The sequence below is a fragment of the Engystomops pustulosus genome, chromosome 1 (assembly GCF_040894005.1).
Source record: "Engystomops pustulosus chromosome 1, aEngPut4.maternal, whole genome shotgun sequence".
Taxonomy (NCBI): domain Eukaryota; kingdom Metazoa; phylum Chordata; class Amphibia; order Anura; family Leptodactylidae; genus Engystomops; species Engystomops pustulosus.
This window is the reverse complement of record NC_092411.1, coordinates 33,227,309-33,248,540: the sequence shown is the minus strand read 5'-3', so window position 1 is coordinate 33,248,540 and position 21,232 is coordinate 33,227,309. Positions and strand designations below refer to the sequence as shown.

Below are 21,232 nucleotides of genomic sequence, written 5' to 3'. Positions count from 1 at the left end.
TTACAACATAGACTGTCCCATCAATACTAATAGTATCAGCCTGTATAGGGGTAGACCCCAACGCCAAGAGGAATGGTAACACCCAGTCAACAATTGATATATACATTTCCAGGATCTAAAATAATACATTAGCACAGCGAGAAAGGTTTACATGTACAACCGGCAGGTCAGCTTTCCACTCGACCCCAAGATAATAATGGCAGATATAACCTTTGTTTCTTTTACAGATTTGTTTACATAGCACAAATGACATTTAAAAAGGTTCAATGTGTACGGCTTGCGAATAGTTGAATCCCGGCCAACATCAATTCTTTCCCATTGTCTATAATGTTTTTCGGCTTTTCTAAAAATTATGAAAAGCATAAAAAAGTTGAAAAAAGAAATTGGAAAAATTAGCATCAAAAAAGTTAATTAGTATGGATCGAAAAAACAAAACAAAAAACCCCCCAAAAACTAAAAGTTGACCCCAAAAACTTAAAACTTTTTAACTATGCTGAAGTGGAAATCTAGTAAAAAAGGTCATGGAGGGCTGAAAAAAAACGCAGCATGATCACCTGAGATACCAACTCCCCACTAAACACGATAAATAGATGTAAGAACAGACTGTGTATTAACCCCGTAGTTTGTCAAATAAGTTCTTGCCCTTATATGACTCCTTTGTTTCTGTTCCAATGCTACCAGCTTCTCTAGCAATTCGAGGGGGAAAGAATAAAACCAGCCTATCCTGAAAATTTCTGAACCATGTTATATAGAACATAATAGGAATATAGAATCAATATCTGTGACTTAAAGCAAATTGGTCACATAGAAAAATTTATGGAAACAGCAGGTAAAAAGAACTGCAGATTGTACATAGTGTCCTATCTGCAGGCAGTGTGTTATAGGGCAGGAGGAGCTGAGCAGATTGTACATAGTGTCCTATCTGCAGGAAGTGTGTTATAAGGCAGGAGGCGCTGAGCAGATTGTACATAGCGTCCTATCTGCAGGCGGCATGTTATAGAGCAGGAGGAGCTGAGCAGATTGTATATAGTGTCCTATCTGCAGGCAGCCTGTTATAGAGCAGGAGGAGCTGAGCAGATTGTGCATAGTGTCCTATCTGCAGGCGGCATGTTATAGAGCAGGAGGAGCTGAGCAGATTGTATATAGTGTCCTATCTGCAGGCAGCCTGTTATAGAGCAGGAGGAGCTGAGCAGATTGTACATAGCGTCCTATCTGCAGGCGGCATGTTATAGAGCAGGAGGAGCTGAGCAGATTGTATATAGTGTCCTATCTGCAGGCGGCATGTTATAGAGCAGGAGGAGCTGAGCAGATTGTGCGTAGTGTCCTATCTGCAGGCAGCATGTTTTAGGGCAGGAGAAGCTAAATAGATTGTATATAGTGTCTTATCTGCAGGCAGTGTGTTATAGGGCAGGAGGAGCTGAGTAAACTGTATATAGTGTCCTATCTGCTGCCGGCATGTTATAGAGCAGGAGGAGCTTTGCGTTTAAACTGGAAAATCTGTTGAAGAGGTTTTTTATTTTGAATCCAGAGCTCTACCGACTCCACAGCTCTGATTTCAGAATATACATAGTATAACAAGTAGATGAGAGAAGAAAACAGACAATACAGTAACATATAACTGTGCAAGGAAACAGATAAGACTCTTGTGTGCTGGAAGGGAAGTGCAACAAACATTATGGAATCTGCAGGAGAGGAGTATTTCAGGCGCAAGAATTCCTGAGACGCTTGTGTTGTGAGAAGGGAGGAATTACAAGAAGGGACGGAAGTAAAGGAGTTTGAAACAAAGGGCAAGAAAGGGAGTAACTTTTTCCTGAGCATCCAAAGTCATAAAATATAAGACTTGCAAGACTTATGGGAGGGGGGTTCCTTGCACACAATTCACCATCAACCATCAACCATCAACTTAAGCTTTCCTTTCCCGCGTTTTATAAAGATGACTAATCATCTAAACGGCTGCCAGGGGATACTACATTTGTTTTTTATGCATTGTGAACAAACCATATCTTGAAAATTCTCTAGCTGCACTGATGCAGAAACATATCTTGTTTAATTCCTGATCCGAGTGGTTTTGCTCAAAAAACTATTTCAAGATTCAAGTCCATGGGAAGTCCATGGGAAAGCAGGGTGCACACTGGCTGCCATTCATAAACACATCACACGGAGCTTCTTGAACTGTCCAGACAGGGATAATAAACCTGATCAGGACGACTCAGACACAGCAGCTGGGGTATAGTGCAGAGATTGATTACTTCTGCCTCTCGATAAAACATTCTTTGAAGCAGTGCATAATTAGGGTAAAAGAAGAAGCGCCGGAGCAGCCACAGTAGCAGCAAAGCCTCATCATAGTTTTATAATTGTTTTTTCAGCAAAACCACTCACCTCAGGGATCAAACAAATATGATCCTGCATCAGTGTAGTTAAAGCATTCTCAAGGTATGTTTGCTTCATAATGAATAAGAGCAAATGGTACAAAATTGAGACCTTAAAAGGAAATGTAACTAAACCTTTGTGGGTTGTTAGTAGCAGCAGGACTGTAAAAATTGCTTGTATATTACAGGAGTTTAGCAGGGAGTCTCCCCACACAACTGTGTTCTTTCATCTCTGGAATCAAAATGCTCACTAGTGTGTCGCCTCTGCTGTCATACCTAACCAGAAGCCTGATACTGCTCTTACTCAGAAGAGAAACGAGGGACAGTGCTGTGTGATCGCACAATCATGGAACACATATTTCACAGTCTCACATGATAAGAAATCACGCCAGTTCTTTAGGTGAACCACTTTAGCTGTCGTTTGATATACTGGTAGGTCCTTATTTAAACAAGCCACTCATGATGGGGTAAGTTTGTAAAATATTGTATTCGATTTGCAAATGATACACACAAAGGCTAAACGTAGAAACAATAGTATTTATCTAGGACGCTGGAGTTCGGATGTGAGTGTTTCCAAATGAGGAAACCAAGTATAGTAAACAAGAGGCAGAAATAACGCACACTGAAGAAAACACGAGCAGCTCAAATAAGTGAAGTGAGCTAGAAAACTCAAACCAAAGGCTTCCTCCATGCACAGCCATCACAAAAACCACCATTGTCTACAACTATACACAACCATACGGGCAATTTGAAATGAAAGCTTGACATTTCTCCTTCTGGCTTTGATGAAATCCTCCAATTCAATAAGTGCTAATGATAGTACTTAAGAAGAGTAAGAGCGTATGGCTACTGAGGAGAATTACAAAGCTCAACACATCAAGATGATCGAGGCTTATTATTTGGATTCTTAAAGCTTGAGAGTAGGGTCTACGTATGTTTTTGGAGGTTGTCTGGAAAGCAGTAAGAAACACGTTACCATTCCAATCTAGCTCCGTCATCCAGTGGCTCTGCTTTTGTGTTCTCCTTCAATACAAAGAATGTTTAACTCAGTGATGGTGAACCTTCTAGAGACCAGGTGCCCAAACTTTAACAAAATGCCAACATGGCAATTTAAGCAGTACCTTTTTGCTTTGTCATAGCTTTCCATCGTATCAGCGTCCTGAGGACACAAATACAGCAGAAAGAGAGAGGAGGAGAAGTTCTGATGACTAATCAAACTTTCCTCCAGGGTCCCCTTGCCAGGAAGAATTTTAGGGCCCAGAGGAGGAACTCCAATGATAATGCAGCTCTGTCAACAACTTCTTGCTCCTCCGGTAGTCCCAGGCTGCCAAGGATATTTTGCTTTAAAATAGCACTGATCCACAACACGACCTGGGTGGCCGGGGACTCCAGGAGGAGTCCTTGAGTCCTGTCTGGTGAACTCTGTGCTGGTGATATGGTCTGGGTGCTCTCAGAGAGGGCTCCGAGTATCACCACTGGCACCCGTGCCATAGGTTTGTCAGCAATGGTCTAGCCGATCCCTAGAGACTAGAAAGTAAAGACTCAGGGTACTCAGCAACTTGGGTTCTGTGGGGTAAAATTTGCTAGGGGATTGGTTGGGCAAGTATTATTAGTTTTCATAATTTACAGCACTTTTTTCCCTACTGAACATCCAATTAAGGTGACAGCAAAGTAAATTTTATGCCTAATGTTAACATTATCAGTAATGATGAATACGACTTTTCAACTTGAAATCATTTTAATGTCTGTGGTATTTAAGTAGTAAGTGGTTTTCAATCAATCATTTAGGACATAACTCTTAGCCGGACAATGATCAAGGATGGCATTGTTCATAATGGTCTTAATACCACTTTACCCTTGTGTAGTTTTCTGCAATTGATACCAGTAGAGTCTCGAGTCAATTTTAGCAAGTTTTCACGCCAGAAACAGGTTGCGTCACCCCCTTTTCAATAATTATCGTGTCCCTGCTCTTGCCAGGGCCCCCATTTGAAAACTGGCGAGGTTGGAGAAAAATTTAAATTTTTTTTGCTCGAACAGTGGGTTTACATCTTTTTCTATGCCAAATTGACAATAAAATGGCCCCTTTAGTGTTTATTTTAATATTTTTTCCCTTTGTAATGTAGAGGCTGCATATTTATACATTTGACCATAACTAAAGTTCTTTAGTACTTGTTAATAACTGGTTTACAGCTGGCAGCCATATTGCCTGTACCCCCAGCCCCAAGGATTATTTTGTGCAAATATTATTTTTAAATGTATTTTAAAATGTATTTTAAAAGAGTTTGATTTTATTTATCTTTCTCCAAAAATAAATTTGTATAGAATGATTGAATTCCATAAAAAAGTAATACCTACAGACAGCTTTACTAGAACTTTCCTATTACATGAGAAGGGAAACCAATGGTGAAATCCCACCTTATTCGTGCCGTGAGACAAGTATATGAATATCTTTGCACATTTATTTATGATAATTTTCTGTTTAGATTCTCTCAGCCTCTGATTTTTTGGTATTGTATGTTGAGAAGGAAACTGGTAGTTTTCATTGCCTGGGGGTTAACAGTGAAATGTGCTCCTTGCTTACAGCTTCATACAATGCTGAGAACACAAGGGAGTCGAGTCATTTCCAGGTGCAACAAAAACAACTCTGCCTGTTTACGTAAAAACATCCCATAAAAGACACAGAAGAGACCTAGAACAAAATAAACATAGCTGGAAATTCAGATGTGGGTATAAAAAATCCTGAGAAAATACCAAGATATATTGCACTACCTACAGTGTCAGAAAGTGAAACAATAAGTGATGTTCCTATGACAGGGTCTCTTATCCATCATCTTAAAGATTGGTATTTCCTCTAATCTAACCGTTTTGTAAAAACCTTTTTTGGATTTTGATTACAATTAAAACTATATATATATATATATATATATATATCAATTTCCAAGGTGCTCAGCTATGCTCTCCCACTCATCCTCCTCGATGTACTGTGTCTTAAGATAAAACAACCGGCTAAAGTAGCACCTAACCTACTATGCACGACAAAAGATTATTAAAAGGTTTTTTTGGCTTCACTAGAAAACCCAAGAGGGACACATAAGAGTATTTACCCTGATCCGGCTCCACATTTCTGCTGGGCATGCTGTCACATAAACACTGGGGCCAATCAGAGGTCTCACTGGAGACGGGAGAGGGATCGGCAATGTACCTGGGTGACGTTCAACAGTGTCTTTCAGATCACCACTGTTTGGGGCCACCTACATTTCCAAACCTTCTGGCAGCGTATGCAACTGGGAAGTAGGAAGAGTTAGCATAAGTAAAGTAGGTACATGTTTTAGGTCTCAAACTTGCCCCTGCCCTGGCAAAGCAGTAAAACCCATGAAGCCCAACCCCTGAGAGAAATATGAGCTAGATTAGCAGGACAAGACATACTTTTGTATGTTGTATCACAAAGGGGATAGGGTGAAGCTAGAGGGAAATGGAGGCAAATCGGCAAGTGCCACGGGTGCCAGAAGAAGATAGCCATTAAGTGCCACGGGTGGCAGTTACCAATGTGATATGTGTATACTAAAAGAGTCCCCAAATGAGGACGGACTTTATATTCCCATGATGTTCAAATCCTTCTTTAACACTTAGAACAGACCAGTTAGAAAAATGCCTTATAACACTGTGTAACTATTTAAAATGTGAACAAACACTTAACTACCCAGATCTCCTTAGAATAGGGGGGAATAAAATCAGGCTTTCCGAAATCTATTTATGTAGCAGATTGAGAGCATGATGACAACTTTCCAGTCGTAACTGAATCTACTGTAGATAATAGCTTCATAAATAAAGTCCTAGACAAAACGCTTTACATTAGGATCTGAAAACCGGATAATAAACTCAATGAATGTCCTGACATTTAAAACCAACAACAGCTGATGAGACCGGGACAAATGCTCGCAATATTAGACAATAATAGAAGTAATCTCTTTAGAAGAGGACATTAATGCTGGACTGACTGTAATGCCCAGAGGATTATTTCATAAATCGTGACGGAAGCATCATCAGGGAAGAATAGCACTGAGAAAACCAAGCCTGTAATGAATAAGCAGGGTCGGCTCCAGGTTTCAATAGGCTACTGGGCGACAGAGCCTCTGTGGGCCCCTTTGCATTGGACCCACATGGCGGCATAAAAAAATGTATAAACTAAAAATCTCCTGTTCCCTAAAATATTCCCTAATTTATCATTAAAAAAAGCCCCCTCATGGTTATGTACAGACTTATGTGGGTCCCGACACTTGCCCGGGTATGCCCACTGCGGGCACTGGCCCTGTGAATATGGATAGGCTTATCACTTACTTTTCCTACAACAAAAGGTTTGTCTTGTAAAAACAATTGCTGCCCATATGCCTCATTAGGGAATACATATAGAGAGGGGAGGGGCTGTAATCTGAAATTGGTGGGCCTTAATGTAAATTACATAGCTGACCCCCACCACCTATGATGTATTGATAGTACTAATCTATTTGGGGTGGTAAATGACATCTTATGGGGCCCTAAGGCTTCTGGGTCCAGGTATGAGTGCTGTTCCTCAAGTTGTAACCTTTGATAAGGGTGCCCTATTAAGAGCCTTCTTCATTAGCCAAGATGGAGCTACTCTTCGACAGAGGAATAGAAGAAGAGGAATAAAGGGAGGCTATCACCGTTCTAAGCTTTACATTCTGTTTATAGCATGATTTGGAAACAAATATCTTTATTATGCATTTTTTTCTACTTTATTTTAATCATTTTTAATCTATATGTAAATGAGGCAGTAAATGCACCCAGGATGTGTCCTCATCACCCGGAGCACTGCTATTCCTGCCTGGGCCATTTTCCTCTCCATCCAGTAGGAAGATGTGTCTTTTGAAAACATTGGGTTAGACTGGAAGAAGAGGGAGGTGATATAGGATGGAATAGCCAGGTCCTGTGTACTAAAAACATGTCCTGGGTGCACCAACAGCCCCATTAGCATATGGATTAAACTGGGAATATCTCGAAATCATCGGCAGAGGTAATAAAGATATGTTAGGAATCACTACATGCTGCCAGTATCTTATAATATATGGTGGAGGTGGTAGATCCCTTTTAAGTATTTTCTAGATTAAAGATCATAGAGGGCACCCCCAACGCCAGAACATCCTGTAGGGAGTTTAAAAAAGTAGGGGTGACAGACAACACAGCAACATACTATAAATAGAATTATTGGAACACTCGGTCAATAGTCAATCCAATGAGCCTTGTGCTATGTATTACACCTCGAGGAAAACACAACATAGAAAGCAAGGTGGATTACCAACCCCAATGCCATGCCATATAAAGCAGCACAGAATCCGAAGGATAACAGCATCAATCAATAGAAATTCACAAGTTTTCTAAGAAAACAAGGTCTTTTGAGGTTTTATAGCCTACAAAGATAAATAGAAATGCTTAAGAACTACACCGCAGAGTCCAATTAAAAGTAAAAAAAAAACTAGGTTCACTGAAAGCTGCCGCTCTTAGTTTTTATTCTTTTTTACTTTAAATATTGCTCAATACGATATAATAAAAGAAAACTGCTAGTCGCCACCACCACAACTGTCAATCTATTGTCCCTCCGCCTCGTCCCTCCTGATTTCCTTTACTGCGACCAGAGATTGGCTGGGGATGCATTTCCTGTGTGTTGGGACTTCCCACAGGAAGCAGAGAGGAAGGGGATCGGTTAAGTGCTATAAGTTATTTTATTAATCAAAAACCCCAGAATATGACATTTTTTATTTACGAGTATGACAACTAGGTATCATTAGGGCAGAATGTAAACTTTCAAAACTAAGCAGTCTGATGCTGTACAATTTTTTCCTGAGGTGCGATCTCAGGGTCCATGGAGGATTATTTCATTGATGGGCACTCCCAAAACAACCAACATTCTGCTTTGACCAGCCAATGTCTTATGATTCCTCTCTAAGAACGTTGCAAGCATTTGGTGGATAGCGACTTGAAGATATTATAAGTGGATGCTATTCAAGACAACCATAAATAATGCAGGAGAGGTAACTATAGTAAAATAGTAGAGAAAACAGAGAATTTATTGCTGTTCTTGGTGTGCACACAATGGGGAAGATTCATTATTCCTTCACTGTCGAGTTTGCTTTTTCCCCGACCCACATGGCACTCTGGGTGTGTTGGGGGGAGGAGCGGGGCAGATGGAAACTATCGTAAAAACACTCAGATCTGGTCTCCAGTCTTAATGAATTCCCCCAAATATGTCTTCATATTTTATCTACTTACATGTATGTGCTCCAAACAGACCAAGTCCATCTATATATTTTATGGTTAAGGGAAATCTACCATCAAAATCCATCATGATAAACCAGGGACACTTACTCATAGATCCAGGCACCGTGACTGTGGCAATTGTCTTATATTGGTTATCCTTGGCCTCCTTCCTACTAAAATCAACTTTTATAATTATGCTTATGAACCAGAAGGGCTCTAGGGGGTGTAATCAGTGCCCCTCAATGCTGGGGCTTCCCTCTCTCCCCTGCTCCCTCAGCACCTCCTGTTAGATTATAGTCTGTATACATTGTTTTAGAATACGTTGACACAGCTAATAAAAAATATACATATATACACCGATTTAGTCAGTGAAACTGCAAAAAATAAAATGACAAGAACAATTAGAGAAAAAGAATACAACGAATAACAAAAACGAAAATATTTTGTTGACTTTGTAGTCAACACTTACTGCATGGAAGCAAAGGAATCAGAAGAGTCCCAGTGAGATTCCCCACATGCCCTCCCTCAGATCCTGAAAACGATCACATTTTCTGGCAAGCGTCAGTCGCGCTGCTGGAAAACCAAAAGTATGTAGGAATCCTGAGGAATATGGCACGGCGCCAGCAAACAAATCATCACCGAGTAAGTGCAAGCAGGAAAGGCTTTTTCTCTCTTCTAGAGCCGCCTGTGGATATCAGCCCGTGTATCGTGTGTGTCGGAGCGTGCGCTTGCCGCTTATACAAGGTGACTGAGGACAAGGCTGGGGACCAAGCACTGCCACGCAAAGAACAGGCCTGGGGTGCCAAACCGCCCCGGGCAGTCCTCTTCCTCCCAGGCTACTAGTGCCATAAACTCTAACATTAATCATATCCACAAAATACTAGAAAACAAGACTAGAGACTCTCGTGACGTGCAATAACTTCTATGCACCGCGTCTTATTATAAAAACATTCATGTAAATACAATGAAGGAAAAAAAAATAATTACCATCCATTGACTTGTCATTTGGGGGAATGATGTTCGTTCATGAAAGGCTGGGTTGTTTGAGGCTGGGTTTTCACGCTGTACATGTGGTGGCTTTTTTATCACAATTACTGTGAAATTGCAGCAAAATGACACGAAATTTGCAGTAATTACATTTTCATGCTACAATTTTAGACTAAAGATCCCACTATTAGGTTGTGATCAGGATTGCTACTTGCATATATGGATGTTTTTTGCAGGATGTGTTGTGTTTGGAAGTTTGCAGTATTTTTAAGAGTTTTGTATCGAGGTTTGGCCCTACTGACATAATTGGTGAAAATCTCTCACTGTTATTGCAATATTTTATTGCTAACTTATTCCTTCATGTTCACGCTTATAAGGCCTGCTTAGTTCTCAGTCCAATCTCAAAAACACAAAAAAATGCCAATCACTAGTTTCAGAAGTGGCCTAAAAGAGGTTATACTACAAATAACACCGATTCCCTATCCTCCGAATAACCTCTTTAAAGGAAACCTGTCAAGTGAATATTAGTGTCCCAAAAATACTTATATTAAAGTTTGCTATAAGTGGCCGACCCCTTTAACAGGGTAAGTATGAGACCCTAATATGGTCACTCATATTATAATTACCCATATAAAGTTTCCAGTTCGTTGCAGCAGGACTTTGAACTCCCTGTGATGTCCTGTGTCCTGCTGGCTTCCAGAATATGGAGGGGGCCCTTTTAAAGTATCTTATAAGTGGCCAACCCATTTTAACTGAAGAAGATAAGTGAATTTATTTTTGATAAATAATTATTTTTGAGGTGTAAATGGGTGACACAGGAGAGATAAGAGCTTGTATATGGTCCATATTTTTTTTTAGGGAACAAAATAAAGAGCACGTTTGACGCTTTAGAGGTTGGTTACTCGTTCGATAGACTTGGGTAGGGTATTCCAGAGAATTTATGCAGCTTGGGAGAAGTCTTGGAGAAGGGAGCGGAAAATTATAATCTAGGTTCACAGAGCAGATTGAAGAGCTTGATGGGGCAATAGACAGGGATGAGAAAGGAGAGGTAGGTAAGTGCAGCACTGCGCAGAGCTTTGTGGATGAGGGTTATTATTTTAAATTGTATTTGGAAGGAGATGGCAGCCAGTGCAGTGACTGGCATTGACTGAAGGCGCCCATGTAGCTTTTGGACTGAAAGATGAGCCTGGCTGCTACATTAAGAACAGATTGTGGAGGAGAGAGTTTAGTGAGCGGGAGACCGATTAGTAGGGCGTTACAGTAGTCTAGTCGAGAGTGAATCAGAGTGACAATTAGCATTTTTAGGTGTTTCAAGTTAAACAATAGATTCTGGAGATGTTTTTGAAATGTATGCGGCATACATGATTGAGTATACAGTATAAAGGAGAAGTCAGAGTCCAGCACAGCACAGAGACACGGGGCCTGCTGCCTCATGGTTATGGTAAATGAATTGGACGGAGCTGAACTAATAACAGAAACTGTTGATATGAAATCTATGGATCTAAGGCTTATAACTGCATCTAAGGCATACTATACAGGCGGTCCCCTACTTAAGGACACCCAACTTACAGACGACCCATAGTTACAGACGGACCCCTCTGCCCACTGTGACCTCTGGTGAAGCTCTCTGGATGCTTTAGTATAGTCCCAGACTGCAATAATCAGCTGTAAAGTGTATGTAATGAAGTTTTATTGATAATCCTTGGTCCAATTACTGCAAAAAATGTTTAAACTCCAATTGTCACTGTGGCAAAAAAAAATTTTGTCTGGATCTACCATTATAAAATATACAGTTTCGACTTACATACAAATTCAACTTAAGTACAAATCTACAGACCCTATCTTGTATGTAACCCGGGGACTGCCTGTATATTTATTTTTTTGATACATAATTAAGATTAGATCTATTGAAGGGTTAAGAAACATTTAGGAGACCATATACATGAGTTTATAAGATCTCTCCTCTCTCACATGTTCATGATACATCAGATCCTAACAATGTATCTCAGTAAAACTGCGGACACATTTAAAAGGAAGATTTATAGGCAGAAAAGTGTCCAAGTCCCGTAATCCCCTCAATATTATATAGCATCAGAGCTTTTGTCCATGGAGGAATTCATGGTAAATTGCTTAATGCATCATTCTGGTATCACACTAGAGACAGGCGCATTTAACTTCACAATAAATCTCAATGATAACTGGAGAATTTAATACAATTTTAAAGAGCGCCAAGGAAAGCATCCTGCAGTGACATGATCAGGCCTGCGCAGGCTCCTGGCGCCACAAGACGTGATGGGATCATTCTCAGATGAGAAGAGTAGAAAAGGAGGATATTTGGCTCCTCTTATACAGGAGAAAAATCATCACAATTTATGGAAGTCACAGAAGGTGACTGCCAAGTCCACACAACCATCACTTCTGGTCAAGCTCTCCGGGGGTTATGCCTTGTTACCTTCCATCAGCATTGCTTTGGATGAAACAGTGGCTGGGTACTGCGGTCAATCATCCCTAAGTTTAAGAAGATGGGATGGGTGAGGGAAAATGAAAAATCCATTAAAAAATGTAAGAAACAAGATAAATGTTTTAGAGGACAAAGGGGAGTTATATACTAATTTCCACGACAATCATCAGTAACATCATCAGTTTGGAATCCAGAATAGATCCAAACCGAAATCAAATCTTTTGAAAAATTTGTTTGGATTAATCTAAAAATCTAGTCACAACAATCCAAAATCAAGTATGACATTGAAAGGCCGAAAGTTTTAGTCTTATTACCAATTGTAAAGATCTTTTTGCAAAGGATTACTGATTCCTGGGGGAAATGACCTGATAACAAGGTCCCCAATGGAGTACGAGTAACATTATGTCATGTAGCTGCAGTAACACATAGTTCTTATAGGTGGCCCTACTGATATCCAAGATAAGGTCCATTCAAAGATCTTAAAGGTAAAGGACCTTCAAGTGTATTAAAACTTGAGAATAGTCAATTTATTGTGCTGCTAAGTAGCGGTAGTGGGCTTTTTAGAGGTTCAAGTTTTGTAGGTAGGTCAGTAAGTTTTGAAAGCATAAAGTTCGTTGACCAAATTCTGCCTCAATGGCCTCCCATTTAAGGAGATTCCTGTTAAGTGAAATTCCTAAAAATCCATTTTGAATAAAACCATAATACATAGAAATAAGTAACCCTTGTCTTTTACTTTGTATAACCTGGGGGCGGTTAAAATACATTTAGTAATTAGTCTAAATTCTATTAAGATTTTCTCTTAAAATAAAATGCATTTTTCTCATTTTTATACCAGTTGTTGTAGCTTCAGAAATATGTTCTCTTTCCACAGTTATGTACGTCATCGGTTTCCCCATCTGAAAAATGCAGTCAAGTTCAGGCGGTGCAGCCGTTCAGGGAGTGGCTGTTTTGTACTTTCACATCTTGCTCTGTTTCCTGTGATCTGGCAGGTGCCTCTAGGCGACTGACACATGGTGTGTAACAACATAGCAAACTTCCACTGCTCTGTTGTTTACAAGAATTTATTTATTGCTTATTTTGCTTTGGAGTTTGATGGTGATTTTTGCATTAAACTGACTGATGTGTTATGAGCATAGCCCAAGTGCTAAGGTGTTTTTGACTGGGTATCCATTGTTTCAATGTTGTTTCCTAAGTATTTCAAAAGGGGTCATTCACACGGCTTGGGTTTCCAACTGACTGCCTGAGCCAAAAAACTCTTCTCAAAAAGTGCCGGTCCTATTCTTGCCAGAGTTTGCGGTTCAGACATTCTCTTCTATCGTCAGGGGTGTTGGAGTAGACCTCACATGCCAATGACACAGGGGCCGCAAACAAAGGACCATGGGCTCATTGTTTGTGGTCCAGGACCAGTCCACGGTCTTCGTCATGTAGCCTAAGCCTGATACTTTCAAAAAAAGTAGTTCCCTATTTTGAGTGGAGCATTTATTTACCAATGGTAATCATTACCTTCCCTTTTCTTTAAGAACCTAAACACAAAGCCATATCAAGTTTCTTTCCTCTTGCTCCAAAATAGAAAAAAAAAAATAATCTTGCCAGATCTCTAAGAGCCTCGGAATGGAATTTTGTGGAAAGTGCAATCTGCAGCTGATTAATTCTATTACTCACTTATTTTACATAAAACTGGGTCAGGGAACTTCTTTTGTTTGTAAATCTAGACAATTATATGGACAAAGACTCGTTATGGAGCAGGGTTTCCTGCTCATTAATGGATAATCTCTCCACAGGACATTGGGGACCCCGGTCAATCAGCTTACATGACCTGGAGCCAGAAGAAGACTTGGACTCTTCTTGTAGTGGTTGAGCTGTGTTACTGCTCCTATTTACGTGACTTTATGTCATCAGCCTATCAGTGTGTGTCCCTTTTGTCTGATATGATATCGATAACCTTCCTATGGATAACGTTTATTTGTATATATTCTATGTACGTGTCTATACTATGTAGTATGGTGACATCACTATGTGCATTATTCTTTTGCCTTATGGAATAGGTGGTCATCATAAAGGGAGATCCTGTTGTACCTTGGCTCAGTGTATCCATACGTATATTGTACTAGCAAGGTCAATCCAATTACATCATGGCTACCATGGCTATGATGGGCATTCCCATTCGCATTTAAATACCAGAAGAACAGATGGAAGATATTCCAGGAAAACGTCAAGGGAAATATCTTCCATCCAATTTTCAAGCAACCTGAATGTGTACGGCAATAAACGAGGAATAGGCTCTTCACTACAAGGTCAAGAGTGCCGGTAAGGATCAGTGAGGAACACCGAAAAATCATCAGTATCTGCACTACTGAAATGATTCACTGCAGTGTAATGAGCCAGGGGTGATGGGAGCCACAGAGCGCAGGCGGACCTCTATCCTTCTTCCATAGATAACGAAATGTGCAGAAGGTGTTTGGTAATACATCACATTCCTCTCTGACACACAAAGATTATACAAGCTTGCAAATATGTAGGGGTCATCTGACAAAATATCTGTTGTTTAAGCCTAGTGCTAGTAATTTACTGTCTCCTACACTGCAATATGTCTACTGGTTTTAAGATCCTACAAAACTAAACCCTACTAAATGTCAAAACGTCAGAAAAACACATTCGCTGCAAAAAATGGATTAAAGACTTGTCACACCAGAGAGCATATAGAGCCTGGTTTAGGCCGTTTTTCTTGATCCGTGAAGATCTGTACCTGCTGTTTGCTAAATGCATTTACTTATCTGATATCTAAGGAGTTATTTGCTGAACACAGGTTAATGGTGGAATTATCATTAACGCCTCCAAAATTGCAAAAAAGCTTGTAGAACGAGATAAGTAGAATACTCGAAATGAAACATTGAACATTTCAAGAGAATTCCTCTATTATATAGCACATTCTTAACCTTATACCTCATCTACATGGACTCCATACAAACTCCATCAAGTATAGAGCCGCAATACAACACCACAGAAGTCTAAGGGACCTAATGGACCTTCACATTCCTCAAAGTTTTGGTTGTGAGATCAAGTATCCATAAAAGCAATGGCTACAAGTCATAAATCAGTAAACCTGTGACCATTCAAATATTTGCAAAATAAAAAAAAATGGAAGTTGCCCAAATTCTGGTAGTAAATGCTCTTCAGGGGTCTTGTTAGGATCATCTAAAACCAAGATCATTCCAGTGATCACCTAAAGGTGATTGTAAACATTACATGAAAAAAGCTTAACCCTCAACACCAGTCAACCATTAGAAGTATATAGGGGGTGGAGATGAGCACCAGTCATTTATTAGTCACAAATATTCTCTGGGTTTTACTTTAGACGAATATTGTATATACAACAAGTCTACTGGATCTGCTAAAAAGTCCAATGATTTGATGGACTTTTGATCGTTGCCAATGTTGCCCGTTTGCACCTCATCCATTAGACTTCAGATCTTGTCATTTTACTAAAAAGGTCTAGAGGTGGTTATATACCAATTAGCAGGACAATTAAAATAACATTGCGCAGACCAAATAGGTTCAGAACCGAAATTGAATCTTATGAAGCAATCGGCATCAGCAAAGTGAAACTTGAATAATCTTTAAATCGGTGGGGGGGTTTCCCAACTGTTCCCTGACAACAAATCCAGCACTGATAATCTTTTTGAGTTGTCTGAATGGGGTTTTTCACCAGTAGGGAACACACATGCTATAAGCCAAAGTTAGGGTCCTATAGGGGGTATTGGAGGATAATTTGTTGACCTAAAGAGGATTTGGCCAGCAGGTATCCAAGACATAGGGACATTTTGGAATAACCCACAAAAAAACAAATGGGATGACAATGTATAGTTGACCGTTTGTCCATTAACATATATGGACGTCTACCTTGGACACAATTTTTGTACCGAAAAAGCACACACTATCATGTGGTGTGTTACTGCCAGATTACGTCACAACATGTGAGCGCAGTCATAGAGCATAGACATGTCTACCCCCACAAGTCCAAAGCTAGAACTGAGGAGAGAAGAGGACGGCGGGGGGTTTGGGGAAAACGCCCGTGAGTGCGGGAGGTAAGTACTAAGTTTATTAATTTTAAGGGGGGCTCTACTGCTGGATATTGTATTAGGAAGGGGGGGGGGGGTTCTAGTATTGGACATTGTGTCAGGAAGGAACAGATTAAGACTGCCATGGGCCCTGGGCTGTATGCATATTATAGCTCCTACAAGTCTGGGATTCCCTTTCTACATGTGGTAATAGAATTAAGATTGAAGTGAAGGATGTAATAGAGGATGTATCCCTTCTGCCTGCTTTCAATCTGCGGTTTCAGGACCTTTGGAGGACCTTCAAAGATCCCGAAGTGGCTCCTTTATGCATGTGTACTGAGACCAGGAACAATGGTTCTACTCAGTATAAAATTTGGTGGGTGGTTTTGGTGGCCATGGGCCCACTAGAGGTCTTGGGTCCCGAGTTTACTACCTAAATTAAAATCCTTTACTGGAAAGGGGCCTCTGATAATGGACATTGTATGAATACATTTTATTAGTTGCTGCTTTTCCCACCCTAGGCTTATGAGTCAATTTTTTTTTCCAGTTTTTGTGGCAAAATTAGGCGTCTCGGCTGATCCTCCTGTCGACTTATACTCAAGAATATATATAATACTTTATGCAGTTTATACAATCATCAGAAATACTAATATTATTGCAGGTGCATTTTTATATCGTTGGTAGAGAAAACTGTATTCCATATGTTCAGTAGTGCATTTTCTGTCCTAAATTATCTTATCTAAAAGGGAGCAGCTTTCTGCCCTAACCCTTACAAAGGATTTAATGATGTCCCGATATTCCGGCTAGGAGGGGTCAATCAATGGCTCATTCATCATCTGTGACGCACATGTTGCAGTGAAGAGAGAAAATGCTGAAGTTGGGGTTTCTAAAGCTGTAATCACAAATGCTTCCTGGCGCTGATCATAAAATGTTTTACGCTTCTCTGTAATATTGCTTATTCCCGATTTTTCACTGCGTGTCTGTTTTCTTCACAGGTGGGCGACAGCAAGTACCATTTAATATAGCGGTGGGTGTGAGGCTTTACCCTTTACTACTCTGTCTTTTCCTTAGAAAACAAATCTAAAACGAACTTAAAAAAGTAATTTTCCAGCCCAAACATATTAATGGACTAGTCCTAGGTCATTAAAGGGGTTAATTACCATGAATGCCATTTGGACCCCCTGCGTTTGGCACAAGTCACTCTTCTATGCCTAAATTGCACAGAACTTCCAGAATTAGCTGGTCTTGGAAGGCGTTCCGGAATTCCATTAGAATGAAATTGAGCTTCAATGATTTGTAAAGGAATTCCAGGAGAAGCCAATCCCTGAAATCCTAAGATTCATTAGGGGAAATTGAGGTCCCCACTGTGCAGATTTCAGGGAGATCCCTACTAACTGCTCCCATTTATCTCCTATTCTGTGACATCTTAGACACCTCCTACACCTCCACTAACCCCTTGCCTAGGCATCAATGCACCTTAAATGGGAGGGGCTACCACAAAGAAGGCAGGACACTTCAAAATTGTTCATTCTTGGGAGCAAACCCCTCCCATCTAAGCCTTTTTAATGCCTTTAGCAAGGGGACAGTGGAGGTACAGTACAGGCGCCGTCTGAGATGTCAATGAAGCGTACATGGCATGTGTCAAAACAGTGGGGGTCAAAACTTATGACAAGAAACTTTTAAGATAAAGCCAACTGGTGCAGAGTCAATGGTCACCGTGTCATGAGGCCTTTCTGACAAACCAAAATTATTCCCAAAACTCAACTTATAGAGAAAGTGCATTAAAAAAATTGGAGAACTACGGTAGTTAAAGGGGTTGACAACTTTCAGCAAATAATCGACGTTTTTTGTGTCGTAAAAAATCTATACAATTTTCCAATATACTTTCTGTATCAATTCTTCATTGTTTTCAAGATCTCTGCTTGCTGAGGAAGCCTCATTGTTTACTTATAGTTTTAAACTAGCAAAAAAGTAGCGAAAGAGACATCCGATTATCCTTTCACACCCTCCAGAGAGTGGGGAGATCTCCTGACAGCAGGGTTTGGCTCCCATCCCTGATGCAACATATTGAAGAGTTCAAGCTTCCTTGTTGTGAGTGTTGCTCTGTGAAAAACATTTCTGATAATGGTGGAAAAGTGGAAAAGTTTGTGATGCACTTACCTCTCAGTTTTTTGCTCCCTGCTGTTTCCTCCCTGAGCTTGCAGAGCCAACATTCTGTAGAGAGAAGAAAAGAGAGATCTTACGTTACTGTGAGCATCTGCCATCAGCTTCACAATACGACGGAAGGAGGAAAAAACTCAGATCTGAGAAGCCGTCAACTTCCGTCTTAAGAGTTAGGAGTAGAGTCATTCAGCTTCTCATTTACTCAGAAAGAGAAGGAAAAAATAAGACGTGTAACAAACACTGAAGACTTCACCTTAACCAAACCCTTGTAGATACCGGTAGATCATAGCGAGAGCAGAGTTTAAAGCACAGCGCACATCCTGGCAGTAAGACAAGATCGTCTAGTGATAAGCCACCTGCTTTTAACCTTTTGTGAACATAGTAAAGAATAATAAACTATATATTTCTAGAGCACCTGTCATGTCCAATGTAGTAAACTACTCATAGAAAATACTAGGTTTATGGGTCTATTGTAAGAACTCTATGTTTTGTGTTTATTGATACATTTGCAGAAGGAATAATCTAGAAGAAGCAGAGAGTTCTAGGAAAAGAAATGGTAATTTTCTAACCAAGTCAAAAACGTAGCAATACAGACACATCAAGAGGGCTCTAAGAACCTATAGAGCTTTATCTAATCTATTGCATCGTATCCAATCCAATCCTATCCATCCATTCTATCGTATCCAATCGCATCCATCCATTCTACTGTATCCAATCCTATCCTATCCATCAATCATATCGCATACAATCCTATCCAATCCTATCCATTCTATCATATCCTATCCATCCATTCTATTGTATCCTGTACAATTTTATCCATCCATCCTATCGTATCCTTCTAATATATCTATTGGATTACATTTATGGTATGGCATCAACTGTATCTATCCCATCATCTATCATATGGATCCTATTCGATCAATCACATTTATTGTATCTTCCCTAATATATTATATACATTTTTTTTGTGATCTGTGAAGTCTGAATGAATTGATATTTGCCATTGCCTTTACTTTCCTTCTGGTTATATGTCCAGCCAGATAACATAATGTGGGTAGGGGGTTTGAAAGAGATCTTTATAATTACTTTACTTCTTTTTTCATTTAATTTCCTCAGTTAATGCCAACAATGAAAAGAAAAACCCAAAGAATGCTGCAAATAAAAAGCAATTGTGCTTATGAGGAGCAGAACCAGTTGTATTATTGTTGCTGCCAACAGCTTGGCACAAGGATAAATACCAAGAAGACATTTGGTGGGAGACAAGAAACCACAGATACAAGACTATATTCACCTGCTTCTTCGAGACTGCTAGATAACAATGATTGGCTAAGACTACATGATGTCACACCATCTGAATGGAGGCTAAAGAGGACTATACCGGAAGTCTCCAACTTAAGGACACCTGACTTACTGACTTGTGACTTCTGGAGAAGCTCTTTGGATGCCCTGGCTACAATGATCAGCAGCAAGGTGCCTCTAATGAAGCTTTATTGATAATCCTTGGTCCCTTGAAGATCCAATTGTCATTGGGCCAAAAAAAAATATTTTGTCAGGAGTTGCAATTATAAAACATACCTGTTCCGACTTGCATACAAATTAAACTGAAGATTAAACCTAAAGCACCAATGTAAATTAAGGATTACCGATATACATTAAGGGTTTATTTGGCTGACTGCCTTTCCCTTTGACTCTCCCATAGACATAAATGCTCATCTCAGTCTTGGGTGTATGTGTTCTTAGTAAGCCAAGGTTGGTAACCAAGTAGCAGACACCTATGGACCCCCATTCTGACAATTAGTAAGAGTGCCAGTGGTCAGATGCCCCTCCCTCCAGAAGTTCTCCCCAACTCAATGAATATTTAATAATCTGATACCACATGGACACTCTTTTAAAGGGTTAGACACTGACATGGAGAGTAGATCCTACAGGAATCAATGGTGGCTGAAGTTTAATTCAATCCTCAGCAATATACCGACACCAGCTAGACCTCTGCACAGAGAACCAGTACCCGACCCTGGCAACCACGACATACTGAAAGGTCGAGGGGTCCGAATTTGAACTAGAGATGTGAATACAGAATGACAAAGCTTCGAACCAATTGCCCATAATGTTCTATTTACACGGAGGGCTTCAGTACTTCTGTATAAATACTATTCCAAGAAATAATCTTCAAAAGTTATTCATCGCAGAGCTTCAGACTAATTCATTACATTTATTCCAAACAAATATTCAATTAATGTATCATCAAGGGAGCGGTATTTCTGGAGTCTCTATTAGCTATCCTAGTCGTGAGCAAAAAAAGAACATGTCTCCGATGTTTGCTACACTGAAACCAGAATCTATTAGTACCAATAACAAAATCCCTTCATCACCGAAGACCATCACAGCCATGATACCACCAACTATGGTGGAGGTGGTGCGGATTTAGAAGAATTGCTAGTGCTATATGGCCATGTTCACCTCATGTTACTATGAATGCACAGAATAACAAAAGATTGGGAGATTAAAAATAAATGTTTTTGTAAACAAAAATTAAAGGGGTTTGCTCTGCCAAAAACATTGTGTTGCCTTTTTGGAACAAAGTAATTGCTAATGAAACCTAAAGTAGACAGCTCCATTTTCTGTGTAGTGGTTAGACCAGGTTACTGTATTTCAGACCCTTTTTTTGTGAATGGAAGCGAAGCTACAGAGACTCGGTTCAGCCAGTACACATATTGTAGAGCTTGCTTAGTGCTCCATTTTTTATATATCAGCTAAAGCTGATTTAGGGGGAGTGGGTGTTGTACCCCCACTGAGCCATTACTGAGGACCTATTCTACACCTAAGTTAATAAATATTTTTACCCCAGAAGACCCCTTCACCATTTGAGTTTCTTTTTCTTTCCTATTCCAACATGAAGGAATCTGATTAAATTCATGGCT

The 21,232-nt window shown here is 40.0% G+C and overlaps 1 protein-coding gene and 1 long non-coding RNA gene across 4 annotated transcripts in view; one reads left to right on the top strand and one right to left on the bottom strand.

Moving 5' to 3' along the window:
• ERBIN (erbb2 interacting protein) overlaps positions 1-21,232 on the bottom strand; it is a 136,683-nt gene that overhangs the window by 64,774 nt on the left and 50,677 nt on the right. For all 3 annotated transcript variants that reach the window (XM_072137357.1, XM_072137376.1, XM_072137366.1), the window contains one exon: positions 18,309-18,362. The gene's annotated coding sequence lies outside the window, so the exon portion shown is untranslated. The remainder of the gene's footprint in view (positions 1-18,308; positions 18,363-21,232) is intronic.
• On the top strand, positions 13,920-17,652 carry LOC140118923 (uncharacterized). Its single transcript, XR_011853286.1, has 2 exons — positions 13,920-14,397; positions 17,144-17,652. It is a non-coding gene; the product is annotated as an uncharacterized lncRNA (long non-coding RNA).